At 41.1% G+C, this 13,473-nt stretch overlaps 1 protein-coding gene across 3 annotated transcripts in view; it reads right to left on the bottom strand.

Moving 5' to 3' along the window:
- The window catches only part of LOC132883555 (uncharacterized), a 29,410-nt gene extending 16,251 nt beyond the window's left edge, over positions 1–13,159 (bottom strand). For 2 of the 3 annotated variants that reach the window (XM_060917309.1, XM_060917327.1), the window contains exon 1: positions 13,043–13,159. The gene's annotated coding sequence lies outside the window, so the exon portion shown is untranslated. Of the gene's footprint in view, positions 1–10,446; positions 10,468–13,042 lie in introns of those variants that run through there. The other variant, XM_060917319.1, reaches the window with a different exon arrangement.
- Between the last annotated feature and the right edge of the window lie 314 nt (positions 13,160–13,473).

Below are 13,473 nucleotides of genomic sequence, written 5' to 3'. Positions count from 1 at the left end.
TGGTGGATAAACTGTGGTATTTTCTAAATATAGAAATATAAACACTTGTTTTTAGACAACTAAGAAATAGATGTTCTTCTCTTATAAAGAAAGCCAAATCAGAATTTTATCTGTCTGTTACCACTGAGAGTTTAAATGACCCAAGGAGGTTTTGGAAAATGATAAAATCACTCTCTGTGGAAAAAACCGCTCATGTTCTACCTACTTGTGTTATGAAAGACGCTATTGCTGTTCATGACAAGATGGAGATTTTGAATTGTTTTAATGAGCATTTTATATCTTCTGGCTTCTTGTTTGATACTGTTCATTCTAAATCTGAGAGTTTCTGTGCTGAAGTTACAGTGAATACTGGGGAAGTGTTCAACTTTGTACCTTTTTCTGTGCAGGAAGTTTGTAAAGCCTTGAAGGGTGTGGATCCTAGAAAAGCACCAGGGCCTGATCTTATTGAGCCATACTTCCTGAGACTGGCATCAGATTTTATTTCGAGGCCTTTAACCTATATTTTTAATCTTTCTATAGAAACCAAGGTTGTTCCTAAATTGTGGAAGTCTGCTTTTGTCCTGCCTTTATGGAAGGGAGGTGATCCAGCCTGTTTGAATAATTATAGGCCAATATCAAATCTCTCAGTTTTGGCCAAAATACTTGAAACTCTGGTTAGTAATCAGCTAAAGGAGTTTCTTTTCAACAATGATGTTCTTTCTACTTATCAGTCAGGTTTTAGGAAGAAGCACAGCACCATCACTGCTGGCTTGAAGGTAGTAAATGACATCTTGATTGCACTTGATAGGAAACAGCACTGTGCGTCACTTTTTGTTGATTTATCTAAAGCTTTCGACACCGTTGACCACAGTGTCTTAAAGATTAGACTTCTTAATTCAGGACTTTCAGAGCAAGCAGTAGCATGGTTCTCAGATTATCTAAATGACAGATCTCAATGTATTAAATATGATGATCTTTGTTCAAAATTTGTATCCATTTATAAGGGTGTTCCACAGGGTTCTGTCTTAGGTCCGCTTTTATTTACTTTATATATAAATGACCTAGGACAAAATGTGCCAAATGCAAATTTTCATTTTTATGCTGACGACACGGTAATTTATTCTTGTGCCTCTACTGTTATTTTGGCCATTGAACACCTGCAAAATGCATTTAATGCTTTTCAGGATACTCTAATCCAGTTGAAGCTTGTTCTTAATGCTGAAAAGACAAAATGTATGATCTTCAGCAATTCAAAGACCAGACCACAAACCTCTGCTGTGGTTACTCTGGATGGAAGATGCATAGAAACGGTCAGCTCTTATAAATATTTGGGGGTTTTAATTGATGAGTCTTTCACTTTTAAGGCACATGTGCTCCAGCTAGTGAAAAAGCTGAAACTTAAACTGGGTTTTTATTTTCGCAATAAGTTATGTTTTTCTTTTGAGGTTAAAAAGAGACTGGTTGCTGCTACTTTTTTATCTGTTTTAGATTATGGAGATCTGCTGTACAGAAATACATCTGCTCAGTATCTCCATAAGATTGATTCAGTGTATCATGCTGCCTTGAGATTTATAACGAATGCAAAAGGCTTGACTCATCATTGTGACCTCTATTCTCGGGTGGGATGGCCTTCTTTGGCCACTCGCAGGCTCCATCATTGGTACGCCTTTATATACAAGGCCATTTTGGGTTTGCTTCCACCTTATTTGTGTGTTTTCATGGTGCCAAAGACTATGGGACAATATTCCTTGCGTTCCCTAGATCATTATCTGCTTTTAGTTCCAAATGTCCGTACTGAGTTTGGGAAAAAGGCCTTTGCTTATTCAGCTCCTATGGCATGGAATAACCTGCAAAATGTGTTTAAATTAGATTGTTTAGTTACTTTAAACGAATTTAAAGCTAAACTGAAGGATCTAGAGATGACTTCTTTAAGATGTCGGTGTTTTTAATGTAAAATTTTGATTTTAATGTTGTAATATTGTCTCTATGTATTTAATGATGTTTTTTTATAATGTATGTCTGTAACAGTTTTCAATGTTGCCTATCTTGGCCAGGTCTCCCTTGAAAAAGAGATTTTTAATCTCAATGGGACTTCCTGGTTAAATAAAGGTTAAATAAATAAATAAATAAATAAATAAATATAGTAATAAACGTGAATCCACTGTGTACTCGTATGCAACTTTATTAGCAGCATCCTCGTCACATCGCGTCAGCAACATAACATGAGTAATGTCCTCTCTCCAACATTCTTGGTCGCTGAGATAAGCGTCTTGACATGCGTCAAGAGCAGAGCATGTGAGCGGAGCGGACGAATTTTGAAAAGAGCGCGGAGCGGGATTTTTTTTTTTCAAGGATGGGAAGGATGGAGCGAGGCAATGGCCCGCTCCAGTTTCGCCCCGTTACCGCTCACATCACGAGTCTGAAGCATGCCCAACGTGGCTCAGAATGAACGACAGTGGTGTTTGTTTGCCACCTGCGCTCCGCCTGCTCATGATGTGTTTAGAGGCGGCTCGGAAAAACGCGTTTCCATGTGTTAAAAATTAATTAAGTGGTTGTAATGGCTGTAAAAAGTACGGGGGACAGAGGGCAGAGATACGGGAAGTGCTCCACGTCTGCTACGTGCATGCGTGCACATATTTTTTGAGCGAGCGTGGAGTGGAGCGGGATGCAATCTTGGTGGAGCGCTGAGCGGTAACGGGCGAAGCGGCATGGTGCGACATTGAGCGGGGAGCGAGCGGAGCGACCACCTCCGTGAGCGAGGACCGAAATTCTCGCCGCTCCACTCCGCTCACATGCTCTGGTCAAGCGTGAGTTATAGACGGATGTAACGGAGAGAATCCGGTCATTTTTCAAAATCAAACATCGTTCAGACTCAGATAATGAATGAAACAGAAGTAGTGCAGGTTATTTATTCTTTCTGTGTGGCCCGGTACCAAATGACCCACGGACCGGTACCGGTCCACGGACCGGGGGTTGGGGGCCGCTGCTTTAGATAATGTAGCTCCTCTTAAAAGGAAAATGGTCAGAGAGAAAAAATTAGCACCCTGGTATAATGATGACACTCGCACTTTAAAACAGACCACTCGAAAATTGGAACGTAAATGGCATCAAACAAAATTGGTATAAATACCTTGATATTTATAGTTTGGTTGAGGGTACCAACTTCATATTTTGTGCATTTCCTAATAATTGTTTATAATAATTTCCTAATAATTGTTTATGGTAGACCTTGTCATACATTTGTAATATGCATTTGAATTACAGTGGGGCAAAAAAGTATTTAGTCAGTCACCAATTGTGCAAGTTCTCCCACTTAAAAAGATGAGAGAGGCCTGTAATTTTCATCATAGGTACACTTCAACTATGAGAGACAGAATGAGAAAAAAAATCCAGAAACTCACATTGTCTGATTTTTAAATAATTTATTTGCAAATTATGGTGGAAAATAAGTATTTGGTCAATAACAAAAGTTCATCTCAATACTTTGTTATATACCCTTTGTTGGCAATGACAGAGGTCAAACGTTTTCTGTAAGTCTTCACAAGGTTTTCACACACTGTTGCTGGTATTTTGGCCCATTCCTCCATGCAGATCTCCTCTAGAGCAGTGATGTTTTGGGGCTGTCGCTGGGCAACATGGGCTTTCAACTCCCTCCAAAGATTTTCTATGGGGTTGAGATCTGGAGACTGGCTAGGCCACTCCAGGACCTTGAAATGCTTCTTACGAAGCCACTCCTTCGTTGCCCGGGTGGTGTGTTTGGGATCATTGTCATGCTGAAAGACCCAGCCACGTTTCATCTTCAAATAAATCAAAGTTTGATTTCTTTTGAACACATACCTAGTTGCCTAAAGAGTACTATAATACGAGTAATAAATAAGAAAATTTGAAAGATCTGGTGTGCTTAAATGTGGAGATATGGGGGGTGGGGGGTGTCAAAGTTGCTCCAAAGCATGATAGAAGACTTTTTTTTTTAAAATGATTTTCAGCAAGCCGAACTGTAAACTTTCTATTTTAGTATTTAAAGGCGTCTGGCATTGAAGAAGAATCCTTGAAAATTTCATGTATCTTGCATGAATAGTTTAAAAGTAATGACTTATGGAAGTTAGGTCCGTTTTCTGTAGCACGTGTTTCAATAATGAAATTGGGGCCATGCCCCTTTTTTAAAGCCCCTATATCTCAGAAACTAATGAAGGTACAAGCCTAAAATTTTGTACACTATTTATTGGGCACACTGACAATATTTCCAGAAAGTATGAAGCAAATCTGAGATGGTCAGTGGCAAACATTTTTCTAAATCTGGTGATTTGGGGCGGAAGTACCCAGGGTAATTTGGGCTTTTCTGCAAGCGCAAAGTGCTGTTTTCCCAGGGCTCTGTGTTTAAACCTGCTACTGCTTTTTTAGCTACAGAGTTATGAATAAATAAAGAAACCTATTAATTATTTTTACCTTTATTGCAAAATGTCTACAGCATTAATCCCTTTTGATGTACATGACAAAAATAATTAGAATACAGTTAGTATTTAAAAGATGTGCTGGGGCCTGAGGAGAGCCTGGAGGAAAGGAGCCTGTGGAGGAAAAAGCAAGTTCTGCACTGTTGCCATCAAAGAGACAAACCTGTAGCAGACCTGTGATACAAAAGGTTTTTCAGTCACATCACAAGAATTGGCATTGCAATTCAGTTTGTAGTCTGGTAAAAGATGTTAGTTTAAATGAAAGGCCAGTGTCTAAGACCATCATCAACAAGAGGACCAAGCTCCAAGTCACTGATTCCACCCACACTTATGGGCCTTTTCCACTACCCTTTTTCAGCTCACTTCAGCCCAACACGGCTCGCGTTTCGACTACCTCAGAGCAGCACGACTGAGCTCACTTCAGCCTTACTCAGCACCCACAACTCGCACGGTTTTGGAGTGGGGCTGAAGTGAGCCCAACCGAGCCGAGTGGGGCTAGGGGCGTGAGGAGACAATCCCCTGTGGACTGATTGGTGAGGAGGAGTGTCCTCACATGCCCACACATGCCCCGCGAGCATGCTGGGATCTTTAAATAACCACCATCTGTAAACACCGTAAACCAGGAAGAAGAAGAATTAAAGCCGCAAGCGGCCTCGACGGGCCCTCGCGCCAGCGGCCAAGGGGGGCGGGGGCATGCGACCCCGCGAAAAACCTTCCACAGCTTCTTCGGCAAGAGACATTACTCCCACAATGGTGACAAAGCACAGAATTGGACACATGGCAACAATAGGGTCCCGCACTTCGTGCGTTGTCGACCATGGCAAGCGCCTCAATAAGGGTCTTGAAAAGAGTTTGCTTGCCAAGTTTGACAAATCAGAAGCTGCAATATCATTTTTGCCATAATCAGCACCCCCAGGGGCGAAAGTGCACAAAATTTGGCGTCTATGTCAGGTGAGCTATGAAGAGTTTGCGTATGAAGTTTGATGACAATTGAGTAAATAGAAGATGAGATATAGATTTTTGAATAATAAATTTTGTGGTTTTTCCCATGTCAGTAGGTGGCGCCATGCTGTACATGAGCGATTATGAGTTGGAAAAATAAGTGTCTACAACAGCAACGTACAATCACAAGGTAGTGGTGTGAAGGAAAAGCATAATGGAATTATTTACCAAAAACCCGTTTTGGAGCAATTGCGTGGGCCAAAAACAGCGCCCCCCATGGACGAAAATTCCCAAAATGTGGTATACATGACATGGGAGGTAGTAAGAGGGTGGCCGTGAAGTTTGACCAAATTTGAGGAAAGATTGGATTTTTTGCCCAGAAATAGCGCCCCCAGTGGCGAAACATCACAGAAATTGGGTCACATGTCAGAAGCCCAATGAGAGATTTGCGTGTGAAGTATGAGCAGTGTTGAGCAATTAGAAGATTTGTTATGAATTTTTAAGCATGTAAAATTCTGCATTGAAAAATGATTGACGTATAACTTCTGAACGGTTTACGCTACGTGAAACGTATTTAGCAACTTTTGTCAGCCATGTCTGTAGATGATGTGTATCAATTCTGGTGACGTTCCTATGAACGGTCTAGGAGGAGTTGCGCCGTCTTCGTGGCCATGCATTTCGCACAAAAGTGAAATTACCTCACTTCCTGTAGGGCGTGGCTAATGCATTGGCATTACATTTTTGTCCGGCTTGGCGAGATACATATGCGTACCAAAGGGCATGCCACCACTACAAACTACATGGCAACCAGGCACCGTAATGCGAGAGGCAAAAATCACAGCACGTTAGGGGGCGCTATAGAGGCCCTGAGGCCCGCCTGGATCTGGGCTTCTGGCTCTCAGTAGCGGTGGCAGTCTAAGAAAAAGGAGCCAAATTTCGAGCGTTGTCGACCATGGCAAGCGCCCCAATAAGGGTCTTGTAAAGAGTTTGCTTGCCAAGGTTGACAAATCAGAAGCTGCAATATCATTTCTGCCACAACCAGCACCCCCAGGGGCGAAAGTGCACAAAATTTGGCGTATATGTCAGGTGAGCTATGAAGAGTTTGCGTATGAAGTGTGATGAAAATTGAGTAAATAGAAGATGAGATATAGATTTTTGAAGAATAAATTGTATGGTTTTTCCCATGTCAGTAGGTGGCGCTATGCTGTACATGAGTGATTATGAGTTGGAAAAATAAGTGTCCACAACAGCAACGTACTTTCACAAGGTAGTGGTGTGAAGGAAAAGCATTATGGAATTATTAACCAAAAACCCATTTTGGAGAAATTGGGTCGGCCAAAAACAGCGCCCCCCATGGACGAAAATTTCCAAAATGTGGTATACATGACATGGGAGGTAGTAAGAGGGTGGCCGTGAAGTTTGACCAAATTTGAGGAAAGATTGGATTTTTTGCCCAAAAATAGCGCCCCCAGTGGCGAAATATCACAGAAATTGGGTAACATGTCAGAAGCCCAATGAGTGATTAGCGTGTGAAGTATGAGAAGTTTTGAGCAATTGGAAGATTTGTTATGAATTTTTTAGCATGTAAAATTTTGAAGTGAAAATTGATTGACGTATAACTTCTGAACGGTTTATCCTACGTGAAACGTATTTAGTAACTTTTGTCAGCCATGTCTGTAGATGATGTGTATCAATTTTGGTGACATTCCTATGAACGGTCTAGGAGGAGTCGCGCCGTCTTCGTGGCCATGCATTTCGCACAAAAGTGAAATTACCTCACTTCCTGTTGGGCGTGGCTAATGCATTGGCATAACATTTTTGTCCGGCTTAGTGAGATACATATGCGTACCAAATGGCATGCCAGTACTACAAACTATATGGCAACCAGGCACCTTAATGCGGGAGGCCAAAATCACAACGACTTAGGGGGCGCTATAGAGGCCCTGAGCCCCGGCCAAGTTTGGGCTTTTGGTTCTGAGTAGCGGTGGCAATTCTCGGAAGTGGTGCCAAATTTCGTGCGTTTTCGCCCATGGCAAGCGCCCCGAAAATGGCCCAACAGCGGAGAAAAATAAAGAAGAAGAAGAAGAAGACGGAAGAATAATAATAGTGAACTCTTACAAGAACAATAGGGCCTTCGCCCATAGGGCTCGGGCCCTAATTAGAAGATGACAAAGAAGAAGATCAGCAAGAAAACTAGAAGATGGAAGACTCCATGTCCTCCATGTTTATTGTTTACTATCCGGGTCATGAGACTACCGCTTAAAAGGTCACTGATGTCACTGTTTTCACCGCCTAACGACATCACGTGACGTCCACCCACTTTCGCTATCTCCACCCAATGTGTCCACCCACTTCCAGCCAGCACGGTTCAGCGCGGTTGTAGTCGAAATGCAACCCCAACAGCCCCACTCAGCTCCACTCAGCCCAATTCAGCACCGCACGGCTCAGCCCAACTCAGCCACATTGGTAGTGGAAAAACCCCATTACACAACCGTGTGGATTTAAGATGCAAGCTGTATCTTAAAATACACACAGTTGTGTCCTGAATAGCTCTCTTTTATTCAGTCTTTTCCCTGATTTAAATCATATGACACTAGGTATCAGAGAGATATTGCAGTTGAGGTCAGATAATGTGGGATATAGGGCTACTTTTAGGTTTTTCAAATGATACAGAAATTATGAGGAGAATTTTGCACAACAGGGTTGTAAACATTCTAGTTCACACTCCAGTCCAGAAGGTGGCGATAATGCACCTAAAAGCTGTTTGCCAACTGCCATAAAAGATTTCCCTAATGTGGAAATCCCACGCTGGCCATTGGTACATGAGTCTCACTCCTCCACGAAATCATGGCGTGCTGATCACCGTTGAAGGAGAATTTGTGCTCTGCGTGAGGCTGACGGCTAGTTCGACAAACCTGGAACAACATGGGAATGGTGCAGATTTCGCGTCACTTATGAATTACTAATTCTCGCAAATTTCTGTGTTTTACAAGATGAAAGTCAAGACATTGGGTTTTATGCAGCCAAGTTTATTTAACCAACATTTCGGGGTTTTTTTGTTTTTGTTTTTTTACTTTTGGTCGCATATTTTGGGCACTTGAGCTTAATTTGGGTGCCTTTTTAATTTGTGTGCATGACGTTGTCTGTTGCAGGTTTCATGTAACTGAAAAGGCCTGGCAGGGTTGCAAGGAGAAAGCCACTGCTCTCCAAAAAGAACATTGCTGCTCTTCTGCAGTTTGCTAAAGATCACGTGGACAAGCCAGGAGGCTATTGGAAAAATGTTTTGTGGACGGCTGAGACCAAAATAGAACTTTTTGGTTTAAATGAGAAGTTTTATGTTTGGAGAAAGGAAAACACTGCATTCCAGCATAAGAAGCTTATCCCATCTGTGAAACATGGTGGTGGTAGTATTATGGTTTGGGCCTCTTTTGTTGCATCTGGGCCAGGACGGCTTGCCATCATTGATGGAACAATGAATTCTGAATTATACCAGCGAATTCTAAAGGAAAATGTCAGGACATCTGTCCATGAACTGAATCTCAAGAGAAGGTGGGTCATGCAGCAAGACAACGACCCTAAGCACACAAGTCGTTCTACCAAAGAATGGTTAAAGAAGAATAAAGTGAATGTTTTGGAATGGCCAAGTCAAAGTCCTGACCTTAATCCAATGGAAATGTTGTGGAAGGACCTGAAGCGAGCAGTTCATGTGAGGAAACCCGCCAACATCCCAGAGTTGAAGCTGTTCTGTATGGAGGAACGGGCTAAAATTCCTCCAAGCTGGTGTGCAGGACTGATCAACAGTTACCGCAAACGTTTAGTTGCAGTTATTGCTGCACAAGGGGGTCACACCAGATACTGAAAGCAAAGGTTCACATACTTTTGCCACTCACATATGCAATATTGGATCATTTTCCTCAGTAAATAAATGAGCAAGTATAATATTTTTGTCTTGTTTGTTTAACTGGGTTCTCTTTATCTACTTTTAGGACTTGTGTGAAAATCTGATGATGTTTTAGGTCATATTTATGCAGAAATATAGAAAATTCTAAAGGGTTCACAAACTTTCAAGCACCACTGGGTCAAGCACACATTTTATCTATAAACAAACTGGACTCGAACCCAGAACCTTCTTGCTGTAGGGGACAGTGCTGACTACTACACCCATTTTCTTGTCTTCACAGTTAAAACTCTTCGAGCGACTCTGAGACACCGTGTTTTCATCACTGACTTCTAGAAGAGGAAGTAAAGCTGAAGCTAAAGAAGGCGACCGCCATTATGTTTTCAGTCCCGAGTCCACTGGATCACAACACAAACAACCAAACCCACCTGAGTAAAAAGTATTCTTGATATTTAACAGTAATTAACACCCGGGTGTGGTGTTTCTGCACCGCTTTCAGGCTTTAGGTGATTGTTCTTCTGGAGTTTGTGTAGAAAGTTCTGCTGAAGTTAGTTTCAGTTTTGTTTAAAACACAAAGCCGAAAATCTCAATCTAAAACCGACTTAAAACCCACCATCAGTTCATGCTGAAAACTCATAACATTACGGTATTACTAAAATAATAAGATAATGTTTTAAAATAACTCTTCACACAGCTTCCTAAGGCAGAGATTTATCTCCACAAACTCTTCCTGACGGCTTTATGAACACTTCAGCTCTGTTATTAATGATGAACACTTCAGCTCTGTTATAGAGTGCTTCGAGGTCAGCGCGAACCCGGCGGCGGCCATATTGGAAGTCAAAGCGCGCTGTGTCAGTGCATTGTTGTCCAGCGAAGCAAAAAGGGGTGACAATGCCGAATACGTGCGTCATTGTTGGCTGTAGTAACCGAGGGGAAAAGGGTGGCAAAAGCTTCCACAGACTCCCTAAAGTCGTGACTAACCAGGGAATTGCAGCACAGGAGAAAAGCGAGCGGAGGAGACGACAGTGGCTGGCTGCCATTAACTGATCAAATTTAGGACAACTTGACTGTATCCGGATTTGTTCTGATCACTTTGTGACAGGTAGGTTAATATTGTCTTGAATTTCATAGTTACTAAAATAGTTACTAAAATAGTTATTTTAATTTCATAGTTACCGGTAGCATCCAGTCTGCCGGCTGTTGTGTGACCGTCGTTCTTTCCCTCAGTCTCGTTGCCGCTTCAACATAAAACAACAGGGAAGCAACATGGGAGCAACATTCCCCAAGTCCAGCAATGCAGTTGCAATGTGCACACAAAATAGCATGTCTCTTGTCAACTATTATCCAGGGGTGTAGACTAGGCTGGGATAGTCTCTGCGAGTGTAACACTTTCCCTCTGATCACTTCTGTCTCTCCGTCTTCAGCAGTAAACACCGACACATCGCGGACCCAACCGGACACAAATCTATCGTATGCTTCCATGCTCTTGTAGTTCTGGAAATCCTTTAGTTCACAAAATGGACTTGGGTGAAACACTAGATAGTTCACAAGATCGATGTATGTTAAATGCGGCAACAAGCTGGGGTCAGCTTTCCATTCCTTCTCACTAACAGTGTATGGATCTACATTCCCAATGAAACGTACCTTCTCAGCATAACGCTCCCGTGCCTGCTTATCCAAACTTTCACAGTAGTGCTCCATCACTTCAGATGTCTAAATTCTTAAAAAATCCAAGCTTCTAAGCCCTCTAACACGGAAACGAATCGCTAAATGTGTACTCTATGATGTGTACTCTATGAGCGCTCTGGAGCGAGTGACTTCCAAGATGGCCGCGCACGCGCAGTGTTACTATTTTTTAGCATCATCTCGGAGCACTCTATAAACTGTTAGCTGGGTCTGTTATTAATGATGAACACTCCAGCTCTGTTATTAATGATGAACACTTCAGCTCTGTTATTAACTGTTAGCTGGGTCTGTTATTAATGATGAACACTTCAGCTCTGTTATTAATGATGAACACTTCAGCTCTGTTATTAACTGTTAGCTGGGTCTGTTATTAATGATGAACACTCCAGCTCTGTTATTAATGATGAACACTCCAGCTCTGTTATTAACTGTTAGCTGGGTCTGTTATTAATGATGAACACTTCAGCTCTGTTATTAACTGTTAGCTGGCTCTGTTATTAATTATGAACACTTCAGCTCTGTTATTAATTATGAACACTTCAGCTCTGTTATTAACTGTTAGCTGGGTCTGTTATTAATGATGAACACTTCAGCTCTGTTATTAATGATGAACACTTCAGCTCTGTTATTAACTGTTAGCTGGCTCTGTTATTAATTATGAACACTTCAGCTCTGTTATTAATTATGAACACTTCAGCTCTGTTATTAACTGTTAGCTGGGTCTGTTATTAATGATGAACACTCCAGCTCTGTTATTAATGATGAACACTTCAGCTCTGTTATTAACTGTTAGCTGGGTCTGTTATTAATTATGAACACTCCAGCTCTGTTATTAACTGTTAGCTGGCTCTGTTATTAATTATGAACACTTCAGCTCTGTTATTAATTATGAACACTTCAGCTCTGTTATTAACTGTTAGCTGGGTCTGTTATTAATTATGAACACTCCAGCTCTGTTATTAATGATGAACACTTCAGCTCTGTTATTAACTGTTAGCTGGGTCTGTTATTAATGATGAACACTTCAGCTCTGTTATTAATTATGAACACTTCAGCTCTGTTATTAACTGTTAGCTGGGTCTGTTATTAATTATGAACACTCCAGCTCTGTTATTAACTGTTAGCTGGGTCTGTTATTAATGATGAACACTCCAGCTCTGTTATTAATTATGAACACTTCAGCTCTGTTATTAACTGTTAGCTGGGTCTGTTATTAATTATGAACACTTCAGCTCTGTTATTAATGATGAACACTTCAGCTCTGTTATTAATGATGAACACTTCAGCTCTGTTATTAATGATGAACACTTCAGCTCTGTTATTAACTGTTAGCTGGGTCTGTTATTAATTATGAACACTCCAGCTCTGTTATTAACTGTTAGCTGGCTCTGTTATTAATTATGAACACTTCAGCTCTGTTATTAATTATGAACACTTCAGCTCTGTTATTAACTGTTAGCTGGGTCTGTTATTAATTATGAACACTCCAGCTCTGTTATTAATGATGAACACTTCAGCTCTGTTATTAACTGTTAGCTGGGTCTGTTATTAATGATGAACACTTCAGCTCTGTTATTAATTATGAACACTTCAGCTCTGTTATTAACTGTTAGCTGGGTCTGTTATTAATTATGAACACTCCAGCTCTGTTATTAACTGTTAGCTGGGTCTGTTATTAATGATGAACACTCCAGCTCTGTTATTAATTATGAACACTTCAGCTCTGTTATTAACTGTTAGCTGGGTCTGTTATTAATGATGAACACTTCAGCTCTGTTATTAATGATGAACACTTCAGCTCTGTTATTAATGATGAACACTTCAGCTCTGTTATTAATGATGAACACTTCAGCTCTGTTATTAATGATGAACACTTCAGCTCTGTTATTAATTATGAACACTTCAGCTCTGTTATTAATGATGAACACTTCAGCTCTGTTATTAACTGTTAGCTGGGTCTGTTATTAATGATGAACACTTCAGCTCTGTTATTAACTGTTAGCTGGGTCTGTTATTAATGATGAACACTTCAGCTCTGTTCTCACACAATAAAACTCTAGTGTAAAGTAATTTGTAATAAACTCACCGTGTAATGGTTAAAGTAGTAGCTTTGGCACCAGAAGGTGATGGGTTCATTCCCTGCACCAGCAAGAATTACTAAAATACAGTTGGGTAAAACTCCAAACCCCGGGCTGTGCTCTAATCCGCTCACGTCACTGTGTAAACCACACCCCCACTTCCGGTTTCAGTTTCGCTCTTTCTTCCCCTCCAGCACTCTCTACTCCATAATCCCCCTCTAATAATAAAGCCCTCTCTTTACCTTACTAAAGGAACTGTTCTGTACATCAGCTATATAAACACTGGCTGCTCTTTCACACTATCTTTGTTAAATTGATTATTGATGATTGCTAAATTTGAAAACTTTCCTCCAATTCTGCCAAAACACCTGTTTTTTTCCATCCTCACCATTCCAATTTGCCCAGTATATCCCAGTGTGGCTTAAAATTAGCAACCCTG

Source organism: Neoarius graeffei, chromosome 1 (assembly GCF_027579695.1).
Source record: "Neoarius graeffei isolate fNeoGra1 chromosome 1, fNeoGra1.pri, whole genome shotgun sequence".
Lineage (NCBI taxonomy): Eukaryota > Metazoa > Chordata > Actinopteri > Siluriformes > Ariidae > Neoarius > Neoarius graeffei.
Note: the sequence above shows the minus strand (reverse complement) of the source record. Positions and strands in the feature narration are given on the sequence as shown.